Here is a 14,460-nt window from a genome sequence, read left to right as displayed (position 1 = left end):
AGTACGCATCAGAGAATATCTTTCAAACTGTTATTTGAAAATAATAACATTAATATATATCCTGATAATAATGTTGTTGTTTAACAGTACATTTAAATTTGAAAGCAAAGTACAGAATTTGAAAGCAAATCATAAGATATACAAAACATTGCAGAGGATATATACAGTGCCCTCCATGCGTATTGGAACAGTAACGACAAAAAAATTAAAAATGAACCCTAAAATACATGTCTGTAAAATCACCAACAACCTCCAGAAAGCTGGGGTGATGCTCTGTCAATCTACAGTCCGCAGGAGAATTTGACTCAGAATTACAGAAGCTACACAGCAAGATGCAAACCTCTGATCAGCACCAAAAATAGAAAGGCAAGATTCTTCAAATGTGAGCCAGTAGAGTTTTGGCACTGAGTTGATGGACCGATTAGACAAAGATTAATCTTTATGTAAGTGATTGGAAAGCAAAAGTGTGGAGAAAAAAGGGAACTGCAAATGATCCTGAGCATATACATCCTCATCTGTAAAGCTTGATGGAGCTGGTGTCATGGCATGTGCATGCATGGCTGTCTCTAGAACAGGACCTCTTCATTTTAATGATGACTTCATATATGGTGGCAGTAGCATGATGAATTTGGAAGTGAACAAAATCATCTTGGCTACCAATATTCAAGAAAATGCCACCAAACTCATTAGTAAGCACTTCATATTGGATCAGGACAATGACCCAAAACACCCTGCCAGTTCAGTCAAGGACTTAATCAGGGCAAAGAAGTGTAAAGTCTTAGATTGCCCAAATCAATCTTTAAATCTGATTGAACATTAATTTCACCAGCTGAAGAGGAGACCAATGACAGAAACTCCCCATAACAAGCAACAGTTCGGCAGAATCGGCTGCATTAAAGGCTGGAGAAAAGCATTTCAAAGCATAAGACCAAGAGTCTGGTGATGTCTATGGGTTGCAGACTCACTGCTCTGATTGCAAGGGATCTGCAACTAAATATCAGCTTTTAACATCTGTCTTAAATTCAACTGTTTAAAAACTCATGCTCACATCAAATAGTGCGAAGAACTCTAAAAGTGCTGTCCTTTTTATTTGGTAAAACATATGCGACGAAAGACCTAATAATAAAATGTGACATTCTGTAGTTTTGTTGCATATTCATCTTTTAATCATATTTGCAAATGTATTGATTCCACAGCTGAGAAAGCTGTCTTTGTCTTTACTGTTCCAACAGTTATGGAGGGCACTGTATGTGTGTCTCTCTCTATATATATATATATCTCCTCACAAACACACTGTATCCTGTTGAGTCAAATGATGCTTGCTGTGATGAATGTTTATCTTATAAGTGTTTTAACTGTGTCGCAGCAACAAACCTTTGGGGTTTATCAAGCATTACGACTCACAAAAATGTACCATGGTAACCATATTTTATGCCCAAATACTTTAGTAACTGCATTTATTTTTAGCACTCCAACACCATAGCTAAATTATTACATTTAGTTTAAGTTCTTGTGGATGCTTATGGGGAAGTTAGTTATAAGATGTTCTGTTTAAAATCCAGACAGTTTTCTTCTAGAAAGACAAAAATGTTCAGGTGGAGAAAAAAAAGCTTTTTCTTTACCTTGACATGTTTCGACTGCAACCTGCAGTCTTCCTCAGAAGCGTCATCTGACAGCTGTGACGTGTCGTTTATCAGCTGTTCTGTTTGTTTACTGGCCAAAAGTAAGAAGATCCCTCCCTAACGTCTGTTATTCATGTCTGTAGATATGGCTGGATTCCCTCCTTCAGTATAAATATAAGGCTGGAAACTTTCTCTTATATATTGCTTTAATGAGTTGCTTAAACATTACCGTAAGACGGCCTGTTATGCAACAGTAGAGTGACACTGAGAATGCATCATGCACTTGCATTATGTAATAAAATGCATTTGGACACATTTTGTCTGCAAACATTAAGTATACTTCAGTTTGATTTGGACTAAAGGGTGTTCACTATACTCTTAAAATAAAGATTGTTTATTGGCGTCCCTGGCTCTCTTGATGCATTTTTGGCAATGCAGTAAAATTAAAATGTGGACAATGTTAAATACAGGTGTAAACGGTATGACAAAACATTTTAAGCTTGTCCAGAAGTAGTTAACAAATGCTTTCAAACAAATTGTTTGTATTTGGATGAATTCGCTCTAATGGCCACAAAAGACTGTCTACTCACCAACCTGACTTTTGAGAAGTTGCACCATAAAAACCCTTTCCAACTTCACTGTTGTGCTTAAAAATATGATACCATTCCATCCTTCCTTTCTTGCGTGCTTGTAAGCATTGTTATGGCAAATGCCATTTGTTCAATCATATTGGTTTGCTTTGTGTTTAATAGTATTTGGCTTTCTTATGAAAGTTATGTAGAGTGTGACATAATACTAGGGAAGTGTCTAAATGAAAAACGAACACAAGTGGTCACACAAGACTCATTAAAATGCATGAAAGACCTCGTCTGACCACTTGATCATATCACCGAATATACATCTTAATTCCAGGTGTAAACCGGGCCTAATATTACATTAAAAAAATCTTTAAAGAGGTTGTTCACCCAGATACGACTTAGTTTATCACCCTGAGGATGTTCCAAACCTGTATGAGTTTGTTTTTTCTCTTCGCAGAAAATAATATATTTTGTAGAATGCTGGTAACCAGACATTTGATGGTAGCCATTGACTTCCATAGTATGGGGGGAAAAAATCCTATGGAAGTCGATGGCTACCGTCAGCTGTTTGGAACGTCTTGCAGGTGAGTAAATGATTTCAGATCCCCTATAACCTTTCCATTGCACAAAAGCTTCTTTATCGTGGAAATAGATACTCAAAATTATTACAATGTTCTTCACATTAAGAAAAAGTTGTTCTTTTAAGAACTGTTCACTGAAAGGTTGTTTGGGGAACCCAGAATAGTTCTTCTATGACATCACTGTGGGAAACACAAACTTTTTGGAACCTTTATTTTTAATAGGGTAGGGGAAAATTCGGTAACACTTTATAATAACTGCATGCTATTAATCATTAGCTAAGCATTAGGAAACAGTTAATTCATCATTTATAAAGCATTAATAGACATTTATAAGCAGTTTATAAATACAGATATAAATGCTTTATACCTGATTTAAGAACATATCTATAATGTATTTAATAATTGTTTTTTCATACTTTATTAATGATCAATTTATCATTTCTAAATTAAGTATAGCATTATTTACACATCAGTTATTAAGGAGTTGTCAGTGGTTCATAAGATCACTTAGAAATTGTAAGTAAATGATTAATAAACTATTTAAATGTGCATTCATACATCTTTTTATTCAGACATATAGTAATAGTTACTTATAGTGTTAATAAATGGTTTATTAACATGTAGTTCTACTGTAATTCAGGGTTAATTCAGGTAGTTATAAAACATATGTAGTTGTTAGTTAACTATTTTTGTGAGCTCATCTAAAGTGAGGACTATTTATGCCTTGTAAAGCTTTTACAAATGAGATTTAAAGGCTGTTAATATTTCTATGTTCTGTATCACTGTGTTGTGTTTGTTTCCGTTTTTTTTGTTTAGAAGATAACTGAGCCTTTAAATATCCTTTATAAATGCTTTACAAGGCATAACTAGTCCTCACTTTAGATGAGCTCACGTAAATAGTTAACTGACCACTACTAAATGCTTTATAACTACCTGAATTTACTACATTTCTTGTAATCTTATGAATCACTGGCAACTCCTAAATAACTGGTTGGTAAATAATGCTATACTCAATTGAGAAATGATAAATTGATCATGAATAATGTATGAAAATACAATTATTAAACACATTATAGATATGCTTTTAAATCAAGAATAAAGCATTTATATCTGTATTTATAAACTGCTTATTACTGTCTATTAATGCTTTATAAATTATGAATTATCTGTTTACTAATGCTTAATTAATGATTAATAGTGTGCAGTTATTATAAAGTGTTACCAAAAAATTCAAATCACTAACATGAGCAATATTAGTACTAATGTTTGTCATAGTAATAATAAAGTATGCCAAGAAATCTTACCATATTATGGGATCTCAGTCAAAGGAAGATTTCGGCTTTCTTCAGAACCTTTTTTTCGAACTGATTTTTAAAAATGGCAGTGCTGTCTATCACAAGTTAACACTATTTTACTGTAGTAATAACAACAGCTAGTCAGTATGGTGTTTAGGTGCATGCTATGGTTACAAAGCTAATTTTTGTAACCCCTTAAAGTGGTCACATGTATAAAATGTATGCATATTGTTATGGCAACCCGAGAAGATATTTTGGAAAAAAAATTGTAAAAAAACAAACAAACAAAAAAACAAGATGAAATGTGCTTTCTTGTTACACTTTCTCTAGTGATGACAGAGACTGAGGGCAGAAAGAGAAGAAGGTGGGTTATTGCAGGTTATCAGTCGATTTGTACGAACATGCTCCGGTAGTTAAAAATCCATTGTTGTTAAATCAACAAAGCAGCACCTCGGATATATTTTGCTGAGATGAGATTTGAGTGTGGAGGTGCGGATCACAGTGAAAAAACGTCAACAAAAGCACCCATATCTAAGATCTCTCATAGACCCTTCGGGATGTTTGTCTTTTGTATGTCGTTCATTAAATTAATTCCTATTGACTGCGGAAATTACACCTGTATCAGCAACAGTCAAGGCTTTCATTTTCAACCTAACCCGATCTGTTCATTCAATACGACGGGCTTCACAAAGTGAGACTGACAGAAGAACACTCATATTTCTTTGTTTTTATTTTCATTTTGCGTGTCATTGTCTGCGTTGTACATATGCTAGCGGGGGTGGCTAGTGGCGTTCGTCGCCAGAGCGTTGCAAAACGGCCATCTGTCTGCAATGTCTGTCAATAAGCACAATCCAATAAGACAGGCAATGTAATTCACAGGAGTCCTTTCACACCTCTAGAGTCCAAAGGGAGCGCAGACATGCCTGAGGTTTGGATAGTGTCACTAAGCCACCGTTCATCCTCTCTGAACGTGTGCACGGCATGATAGCAGGTATTTAGCACTCGTAAAACCAATCCTATTATATGGATGTGTGTGTTGTTCTGATTCGTTCTCATTATGGCTGCCTCTCTCATGCATTACTTTCATGCTCTCTGTTACTTGGGTAATTGTTTGTGAGTGTGTGTTTTTTTTTTTTTAAGGTCTGCTGGGATGGACTGTAATTCCTCCCCATTCATGTTCCTCAACCTTTCGGCAGCTGTTTGGATCCCTGGAGGAAGTTCACCTGTAACTCCTTTTATACAGCATCAAATGGGGCTCTGTAACATCTGCTCAGCCACTGAAACATCTCTGAGAATAATGAATTTAGTCAGGGTTTCAAATCTTAATTGACAAATCTTAAAATCATAGTCATGACATTAAATTTTGAATGCATTTCAATAATAATAATAATAATAATAATAATAATAATAATAATAATAATAATTTCCTCAGTATTTTTATCTTGTTTTCAAGTTCAAATATCTAGACATCCTTGGTTTACATTTCTTCGAGATGGAAAATGAAGATGAAAAGTCTTATTTTCTGAGAAATTGATCAATATGAAGTGAGTTTTTACTTGAAGCAAGAACACGTATCTGTCAGTGGGCAAAGAACACTCCCTTTGAATCAGGTTTTTCTGATCCCACTGCCATGTCTTTCTGGTTCTCAGAAAACAACAATTCATAGCTTATGTCATTTTTATACTTAAGTAAATGCATATTGATTAAAGAATCTTTGGACATTTTTAACTGGAAAATGTGACAAAAACACTTAGGAGAGACAGCTCGGTTTGCAGGTGTTTGCAGATATAATATCTTTTGGAAGTTGTATTTTTAACCTGTTATTAATAAAATGTTATTAAGATAACTAATTGTGTACAATAATTTTAATCACAATAATATTTATTATAAATTGATTGATATTTTTATGCAATGTTTGTGAATTTGTAAATTGTTGTTACAGTTGGACTTTTATTATTATTATTATTATTATTATTATTATTTGGATGTCACCTCAAATTTATTTTCATTGAGAGAGAGAGAAAAAAAAATGTAATTTTAGTTAAAATAATGAATGGGACATGATCAATTATTGACTAGGACATACATTATACCTAAAGCCTTAAAAAAAATGAACACTGTCTGGGTTTAAAAATGGTCCTATACTGTAAATGTTACATGAAACATTCATGCAACTGTTGTTTAAGCTGGTGCACACTGTTAATGATAACTTCAGGTACTGAATATCAAGCTTATTTACCAGTAAGTCTAGTAAATTATGCAGTTACAGTATATGAAAAAAACCTGTATGTCAGGCATCATATAGCAGACTTACTGTATTTTCTTGTGTGTTAAATTACCAAGTGGTTTCCTTTGTTCTGTGACATTGCTGGTGAGGTTTGTTTTCTCTTATGCCATGATCTGAGCATTAAGGGCATTTTTCCTCTCTTAAAGTGGCTGATTGCACGTCTCTTTACCCAGTGTCGGAGCGTCTGGCTGTCACAAGGTCCTGTCACAATTACCTTCTGATTTTTCCTCTAATTAAGGGCTAGACTGCATGCTCATAATTTAGCATAAAGGGCCATTTCCAGTGTTTATTAGCATTTATTTATTTAGTTATTTGTGAAAAGAGTGCTCCATGAATGACGTGGCGTGAACACAGCACAAATTTTTCCCATTTTTTTAAAGCAACTGAATTAAGATGGTTAATGACAATTAAAGCTGCTTTTACCAGATATTTAATTAAAACCATGCTTCTGTTCAGATGTGGTGTTATAATAGTGTGTCACCTTTATCAAAACTCAAGTGACGCTTTTGACTTCCCAGCGTTAATTGAAATGAGATTCTTGTATAATTGGTTTAATCTGTTTATTGCAGATATATTCCTGATCCACCAGCTGAAAACCTGTTATTAACCACTGGTATGAGCATTTGATCCAGTCAGAGATGCACTACATGCAGGTATGAACCGTGTCCAAAATAATTAATGAAACTGCATTTGGAGGTAGTTAGTAATGCATATGAAATCTGAACGCAAGCGGCCACGGGAGATGTGTGTTGCTATCAGGTGTAAACAGAAATCTGTCTCGCCTGAGCACTTGTGATCGGATCACCCGAGACGGATTTTAATCCCAGGTGTAAACGGGGCACACGGCTTATCTTCAGCACATCCTCTCATCCGTTACTGGTGTCAGGAGTGCAGGACTTGTTTTTGTTTGTTTGTTTGTTTCTGTCCAAGCCTGTCAGAGCAAGAACGCTGCTGTTCTTCACCACTGCTTTATCTGCGCCTGTGATTGTAACAAAAGCTGTCACTGGGGCGGTAGCCTTTCAGAAGGTTTTAATATGCACCTTTTGGGTACTAATTTGCTCAGTTTACATACTAATAATGTACACTTGAGGTAGTAATATGCACCATATTAGAGGTCAATAAATACATCTTTTGTACCTTTTTTTCTGAGGTTACCACCAACTCCAGTAGCGATCTGAGAAAATGCTTCCGCACAATTACTGCTAATCTAAACATAATTAATATTTAAGCTGCTTTCACGTCATGTCAGAATAACAGACACGAATGACAGCAGTTAGTTCCTGCTGCTAGATGACGTGATTGCGCTGTTGTGCAGGTAAAAAGGCATGTTTCATTATGTATTTGATCAGTTCACACCTGCTTTTGAATAGACATCTTATTTTAAGGCAGGTTTTTATTGACAAACTACATTTATAGTCTACTGTTCAAAAGTTTAGTTTGGCAAGATTTCCAAATCTTTAAGAAGATTCTTCTGCTCACCAAGGCTACATTTATTTGTTCGAAAATACAGTAAAAACTAATATTGTGAAATATTATTACAAGTAATTTGTATTTGAACATATTTTAACATAACATAAATGTATTCCTGTGATGCAAAGCTGAATTTTCAGCATCATATCTCCAGTCTTCAGTGTCACATGATCCTTCAGAATCATTCTATGTTGATTTAGTGCTTGTGAATTATTAATAATAATAATACCATACAAATATTTAATATAAATATTTAATGTTTACATTTGATCAAATCACTCAAAACTGTGCTGGTTAATATGTTTGTGATTTTCAGTAAACATAAAATTTTGTAACATTATAATTGTTGTTGTTGTTTATCAATTGGATCCTTGCTGAATAAAAGCATTATTTTGTTTATATATTTTTTTGTAATCCACATTGCTGACTTAATTTTTGATGGTAGTGTAAATCAGGAACAACGTTATAATAATAGGCGATATTTTCATCAGTGCCAGATATCTTTGGAGGGATTTTAATAGTGTGAAGTAGACTTGTATTTTTCCCTGTCTGTGGCGAGAAGCCATGTACAGAGTGATCAGTCACATGACATTTATGGCTTTGCAAAAAAGGGCAAAAAAATTATTTCTGGACCTGGCGTCCAGGCTGTGCACTTCAGGGCCAACCGAGCAATTGCTGTTGTGATGGATGGGAAATGCTTAATGGATATCTTCCAGGTATATTAGACCTCCTTGCAAGAGAGGCTCCCTGTCTGTCAGAAGACCAAACAGAAGCCATGGATCCCATCGTAAGACCACAGGAAAGGTCAAGACCTCCATCACGGTGTTGCCTCAAGCCCCCTTACAGTATCTGTTCCCGCCTCCAGCCATCTCTTCATCTCATCATGTTTCATGGCCAACATGCAAGCAAGGTTTTTAAGGAATCCTCACTTCTACAAAGTGTACCATAGGTCAATTCCTATCATTTGAGATCTGGACCGACACTGACATGCTCAACAGACAGACTTCACCCAACTGTAGCGTGCTGGACTGTGAACGAAACACAGGAGTGGACAGAAGGAAAGATGCTGGCCCAGTATGTATTCACTCAACATTTACTTTTCATGACAACAGTAATTAAACTAATGAATAGGATTGAAGTAAGAGGTTATGATTATGATTAAGGTCACTTCAAACAATATGACAGCAGCCTTATTCACAGGCCACAGTGATTTCATTGTTGGCAGATAATGATAACATCGAGTGTCATCGCCCATGTATAGGGTCAGTCAGTAATGTCAAATATTGTCCCGTGTCGGTCAAATGATTAATTACACTACTGATAATGCCATTCCTAATGATTTCAGTTGGTGTGACACAAGCAGTGTGCAGTAGTCTGCTTGCAGTGCTGTGGTGGAAAATGTACACACATCCTGACGACAAAGTGTGACAGAACTTCAACTTACAGTATTTTAATTGTTTTAGCACAAAAGCAATGAGATATCCATTTACTGAACACTATCGTTCAAAAGTTAGGGTTTTTAATAAGTCTCCTATGCTCACCAAGGCTGTATTTATTAGATAAAAATTTTTAATTTTTTAATTTTAATATATTTTAACATTTAATTTATGTCTATGATCAAAGCTGAATTTTCAGCATCATTACTCCAGTTTTTAGTGACACATGGTCCTTCAGAAATCATTCTAATATACTGATTTGCTGCCCAAGAAACATCATTACGTTTATTATTATTATTATTACACATGTTAAGCAAAATGTTTTTTTTTTCATTGCAGTGGATGAGAATGTGATTTTTTTTTTCAGGATTATTTGATGAATAGAAAGTTTTTTTTTCTTTTCTTTTTTTTTTTAATCGAAAGCTTTTGTAACATTATGAAAGTATTGCTGAATAAAAGTATTTTCTTTTACATAAAATCTTACCAACCTTAAACTTTTGAACAGTTTTGTGCAAATCAAAAGTATTAATCAAAAGTAGACATTGTAAAGCCTCACATTCAGGCATGTCAAATATAATGTTAATGTGATTAAAATGAAATTATTATGATTTGAAATGTAGTTAATGGAACTTTTTTTTTTTTTATCCTTTTTTGGAGTTTTACAGTTTCTGCACATTCTTCGAAACCTCTCCAAGGATGAATCTCTTTTTGGAACAACACAAGGGTGAGTAAACTGTTCATTTTTTGGAAGATATGTCCTTTTAAGATATTTCCTCAAGACCACAATCTTAATAGCTCATAGCGTGCAGGGTTTGCAACCTATGGTTTACCAACACAGTACACCAATGCAGTTTATCACTCGACCAGCATGACTCAAACCTCCTTTGGCCTAGTTACACGGCACCAATAACCTGCGACAGATTTGAGGTCTAATCGAGTTTAAACTCGCTGCTCGCCCCACAATGCATCTCCTTCAACCACCCACACAAACTTCTGCTCATACACACTCAGTTGGCCGCTGCAGATAAACATTGGCAGGGCTGGCTGAACCAGTCTGGCCATGCAAACAGGCCAGGCAAACACCCATAAATTAGGGTGTGCAAGCGGAAGTAATAGCGCAAGCAAAACGACTCATTGACTTTGATAGCAGGGGGTTTCTGATTGCACCAGTGCAGTACCCCGGCCCGCCACTGGGTGTGTGTGTCACTGACACAGTGTCCTCTGGCGGACGTGCTTTGAAAGGCAATAAGAGAACTAAAAAAGATGAGTGCTGTAATAGAGCCTGTGTCTATGAAATAATGGCAAGCCGGAGGATCGGTCGGACTGCTCAATGAGAAATAACACTAACTGGTTTATAGTCAATTTCTTAAATGAGGGAGCCGTAATGAACTTGTGATTAGCCATTTAACAAGTCCAGTGCATTATCATCTGAGCCAAAGCCGCTGAATTGAAAAAGTGAAGTGAAAAAATCCTTCCTAAGATGACTTCCCCAGAATAATTGGTATGGTACAAACCACATCTTTGTTGTGCTGATGCAAGAGTTTGCAAAAAAGATTTGTTTAATTATTTACTTTTGCTTCAAGCATTGCATATAGCCCTCTGAAAATGACTGCTGACACGCTGGTGCACGGTGCAAATTTAAGCAATGTCCTCACTGTTGGTATGTTTCTGTGCTCTCGATCAGTCGGCCTTAAGGGATTTAAAGAGTTTCTAATGCAATTTTACCATATCTACTAAAGATGCATTGGTTTGGTGAGTTACACACCATTGTTCATTCCAGAACGGTCTGTGATAAATCCTTCCCTCGCTATGAGCATCTACTGCCGCATTCGCTCTTCCGTCAAGGTCAGCAGGAGCATGTTAGTCTGAGGGTAAGATTGAAAGAGGGCGAATTAAAAAATAGTTTGGCCTGATGTCTTAGTAATGAGTCATATACCTTAAAGGCACAAATGAAATGGCATATAGTGTTATTTCTTCAGTGGGGAAACAAAAGGAGACATTTTTAAAGACCAGTTCAGTGCTTGTATTTATGCTATTAAAATGAAGAGGAATGGACATTTTTTTTAGAGAGTAATGACTTAAATGTAAAGCTTGCATATGACCACAAGAGTCCACTTTCAAGATCATTTTAAAGCATTCGTGCTCATTCATTGTAGATTATAGGACAATAAATGCTATTTTAGTCTCTACTTCAGAATTTAATGTTTAATTCAGTGTTGCTTAAATGACTAAATGATTAATAATTTTGGTTAAAAACATAATCAAAATTGTCATTAAAATTTTTGGAGACATTTCATCAGAATTATTGCACTTTCACAGTAGCAGAAACAAGAGAATGTCAACACGCATTAGTCGTAGCAAACTGCGTGAAAGACAACTTACTGGCTGTAATGTATTACACTTTTATTTGGGCAGAAAATCTCAATCTAGATCACTTAACTCTAACTAAATTGTTTGGCAGGGATTGCGGTTCATCAGCACTTTTTCTGTAAAGCAGAAATAGCGCATGCTCGTGGTTGCCAGGTTGCAAACCACAGGGAAGGAAATGTATCGATTAAAGCTTGGCGGCTTGAAACAAAAATACAAAATAAAAAAATGCAATTGCAAAATTAAAATTAAATGTTTTGAGGGTAAAGAACCAGTGGGAAAATATTGCAGACAGCTATGCTTAATAAATCAATATCTTAATCATCATGCATCCCTACCTTGACATTCCTTTGTAACTATTTTTTAAAGATTTATTAAGTGAAAACGGTTGCAAAGTAAAGTGTAAATGCATGCAACATACAGGGGCTGATCATATAATTAGAATATCATCAAAAAGTTTATTTAACTAATTCCATTCAAAAAGTGAAACTTGTATATTATATTCATTCATTAGACACAGACTGATATATTACAAATTGTATATTATATTCATTCATTAGACACAGACTGATATATTACAAATGTTTATTTCTTTTAATTTTAATGATTATAACTGACAAGTAAGTAAAATCCCAAATTCAGTATCTAAGAAAATTGGAATATAACTTAAGACCAATACAAAGAAAGGATTTTATGAAATCTTGGCCAACTGAAAAGTTATGAGCATGTACATCACTCAATATTTAGTTGGGGCTCCTTTTGCCTGAATTACTGCAGCAATGCGGCGTGGCATGGAGTCGATCAGTCTGTGGCACTGCTCTGGTGTTATAAGAGCACAGATTGCTCTGATAGTGTCCTTAAGCTCTTCTGCATTGTTGGGTCTGGCGTATCACATCTTCCTCTTTACAATACTTAAGGTCAGGCGAGTTTGCTGGCCAATTAAGAAGAAAACACTGTGGACCAACACCAGCAGATGAGAAGGCAGCTGAAACCCATGCCTTTCATACGTCTGTGTGTAGTGGTTCTTGAAGCACTGACTCCAGCTGCAGTCCACTCTTTGTGACTCTCCCCCACATTTTTGAATGGGTTTTGTTCCACAATCCTCTCTAGGGTGTGGTTATCCATATTGCTTTTACACTTTTTTTCTACCACATCTTTCCCTTCCCTTTGCCTCTCTATTAATGTGCTTGGACACAGAGCTCTGTGAACAACCAGCCTCTTTTGCAATGACCTTTGGTGTCTTGCTCCATGATTGTGTAGCCTACAGAGCTAGACTGAGAGACCATTTAAAGGCATTTGCAGGCGTTTTGAGTTAATTATCTGATTAGAGTGTGGCACCAGGTGTCTTCAATATTGAACCTTTTCACAATATTCTAATTTCCTGAAATACTGAATTTGGGATTTTTCTTAGCTGTCAGTTATAATAATCAAAATTAAAGGAAATAAACATTTGTAATATATCAGTCTGTGCGTAATGAATAAATATAATATACAAGTTTAACTTTTTGAATGGAATTAGTGAAATCAACTTTTTGATTATATTCTAATTATGTGACCCCAGCACCTGTGGAAGAAAGACAAGCATATGGTGAATAAATGACACAATTTTCCTTTTCGTGTGAAATATTCCTTTAACTGTGGATTTAAAAAGCTTCACCTGGAGGCCGAGGGGATGATTCACATCCTGTGAATGTATTTTGGCTTGTTTGTTTTTATTCATGTGGGATACGGCACACGGTGGAAGTATCTATCTGGTTTTCGTGCGTGTGCTGCTAAGCCAAACTGAATACATTTTACTGTTGCATCACATGTGTGTTTTATTCTGAGTGCCTCCTTTCCACCCTCATGCACATGTTTGTAAAGTTTCTTTCTGTCTTTCTCTACCTGTCTTTGTGAATAAATCACATCGATTTACATTCCCACTGAGCTGCTTTTCTCCACATTTCTACCTCGGCTGCTTTTGGCAGAATCGTGTTAATAAACGGCGATCTTTTCCTCCTGCTCATCCAGAAAACGCTGAACACACAGCAGCAGCGGCAGAGGGAGAGATGAAGAAGAGATGTAGTGGAGCGTAACACATCGAGTCGTCCTGTGGCCCGCAGCAGAACTCGTCACACTACCCACTGCCAAAGCTCATGATGGCTCTGCAAAACAGCTCCACTGCCTCTCCAGCTCGTCCTGTTAGCTGCTGCTGTACATCATCTCTGTCCTGCTTGGTTATTGTTATTAAGAGAGTTTGTGCGGGGTGCAGCGCTCTTGGGTGTCAGGAATGTTTCAGAGTATTGTGAGAAATTATTCTGAAAGTTAGTCTGGGGTAGTTATCATGGCTGGCACGCAATTTGGAGGAAACGCTGTCATTTTAATAATGATACTCATAATACATTTTATTCAAAGAATACTTTTCAAGGTATTCAAAGGTGCTTATTAATTATGAGTGATTCTTAGTAAGCCATTTTTATCAACATCTTATCCTGAAGCGTTCGTGCTATGAATATGAATGATAGCTTAAGTCATTAGACTTGAGGCTTGTTTACATCAAGAATGATAACTATAACTATATTAGCATCCACACCGATGGACAGTAACATTTTGTTTAAGGGTCCTTAAAGTTCAGTGTTTTCTGATTGGCTGTCAATATTTTTATTTATCATTCATCAGCTGGAGAAAATTGTCCTTTTTCCAATAAGATTCTATTATATTTTTTTAATGAACATTCTGAACACACTTTATTATATTTCTGTTTTTATTTTAATTATTTTAATTCCGTTTTTTTTTCTCTTGTGCTCATCAAGGCTGCATTTATTTGATCAAAAATACAGTTTTA

This window comes from Carassius gibelio, chromosome B19, assembly GCF_023724105.1.
Source record: "Carassius gibelio isolate Cgi1373 ecotype wild population from Czech Republic chromosome B19, carGib1.2-hapl.c, whole genome shotgun sequence".
In the NCBI taxonomy this organism is placed as follows: domain Eukaryota; kingdom Metazoa; phylum Chordata; class Actinopteri; order Cypriniformes; family Cyprinidae; genus Carassius; species Carassius gibelio.
The sequence above is the reverse complement of the archived record's forward strand: the minus strand, read 5'-3'. Positions refer to the sequence as shown.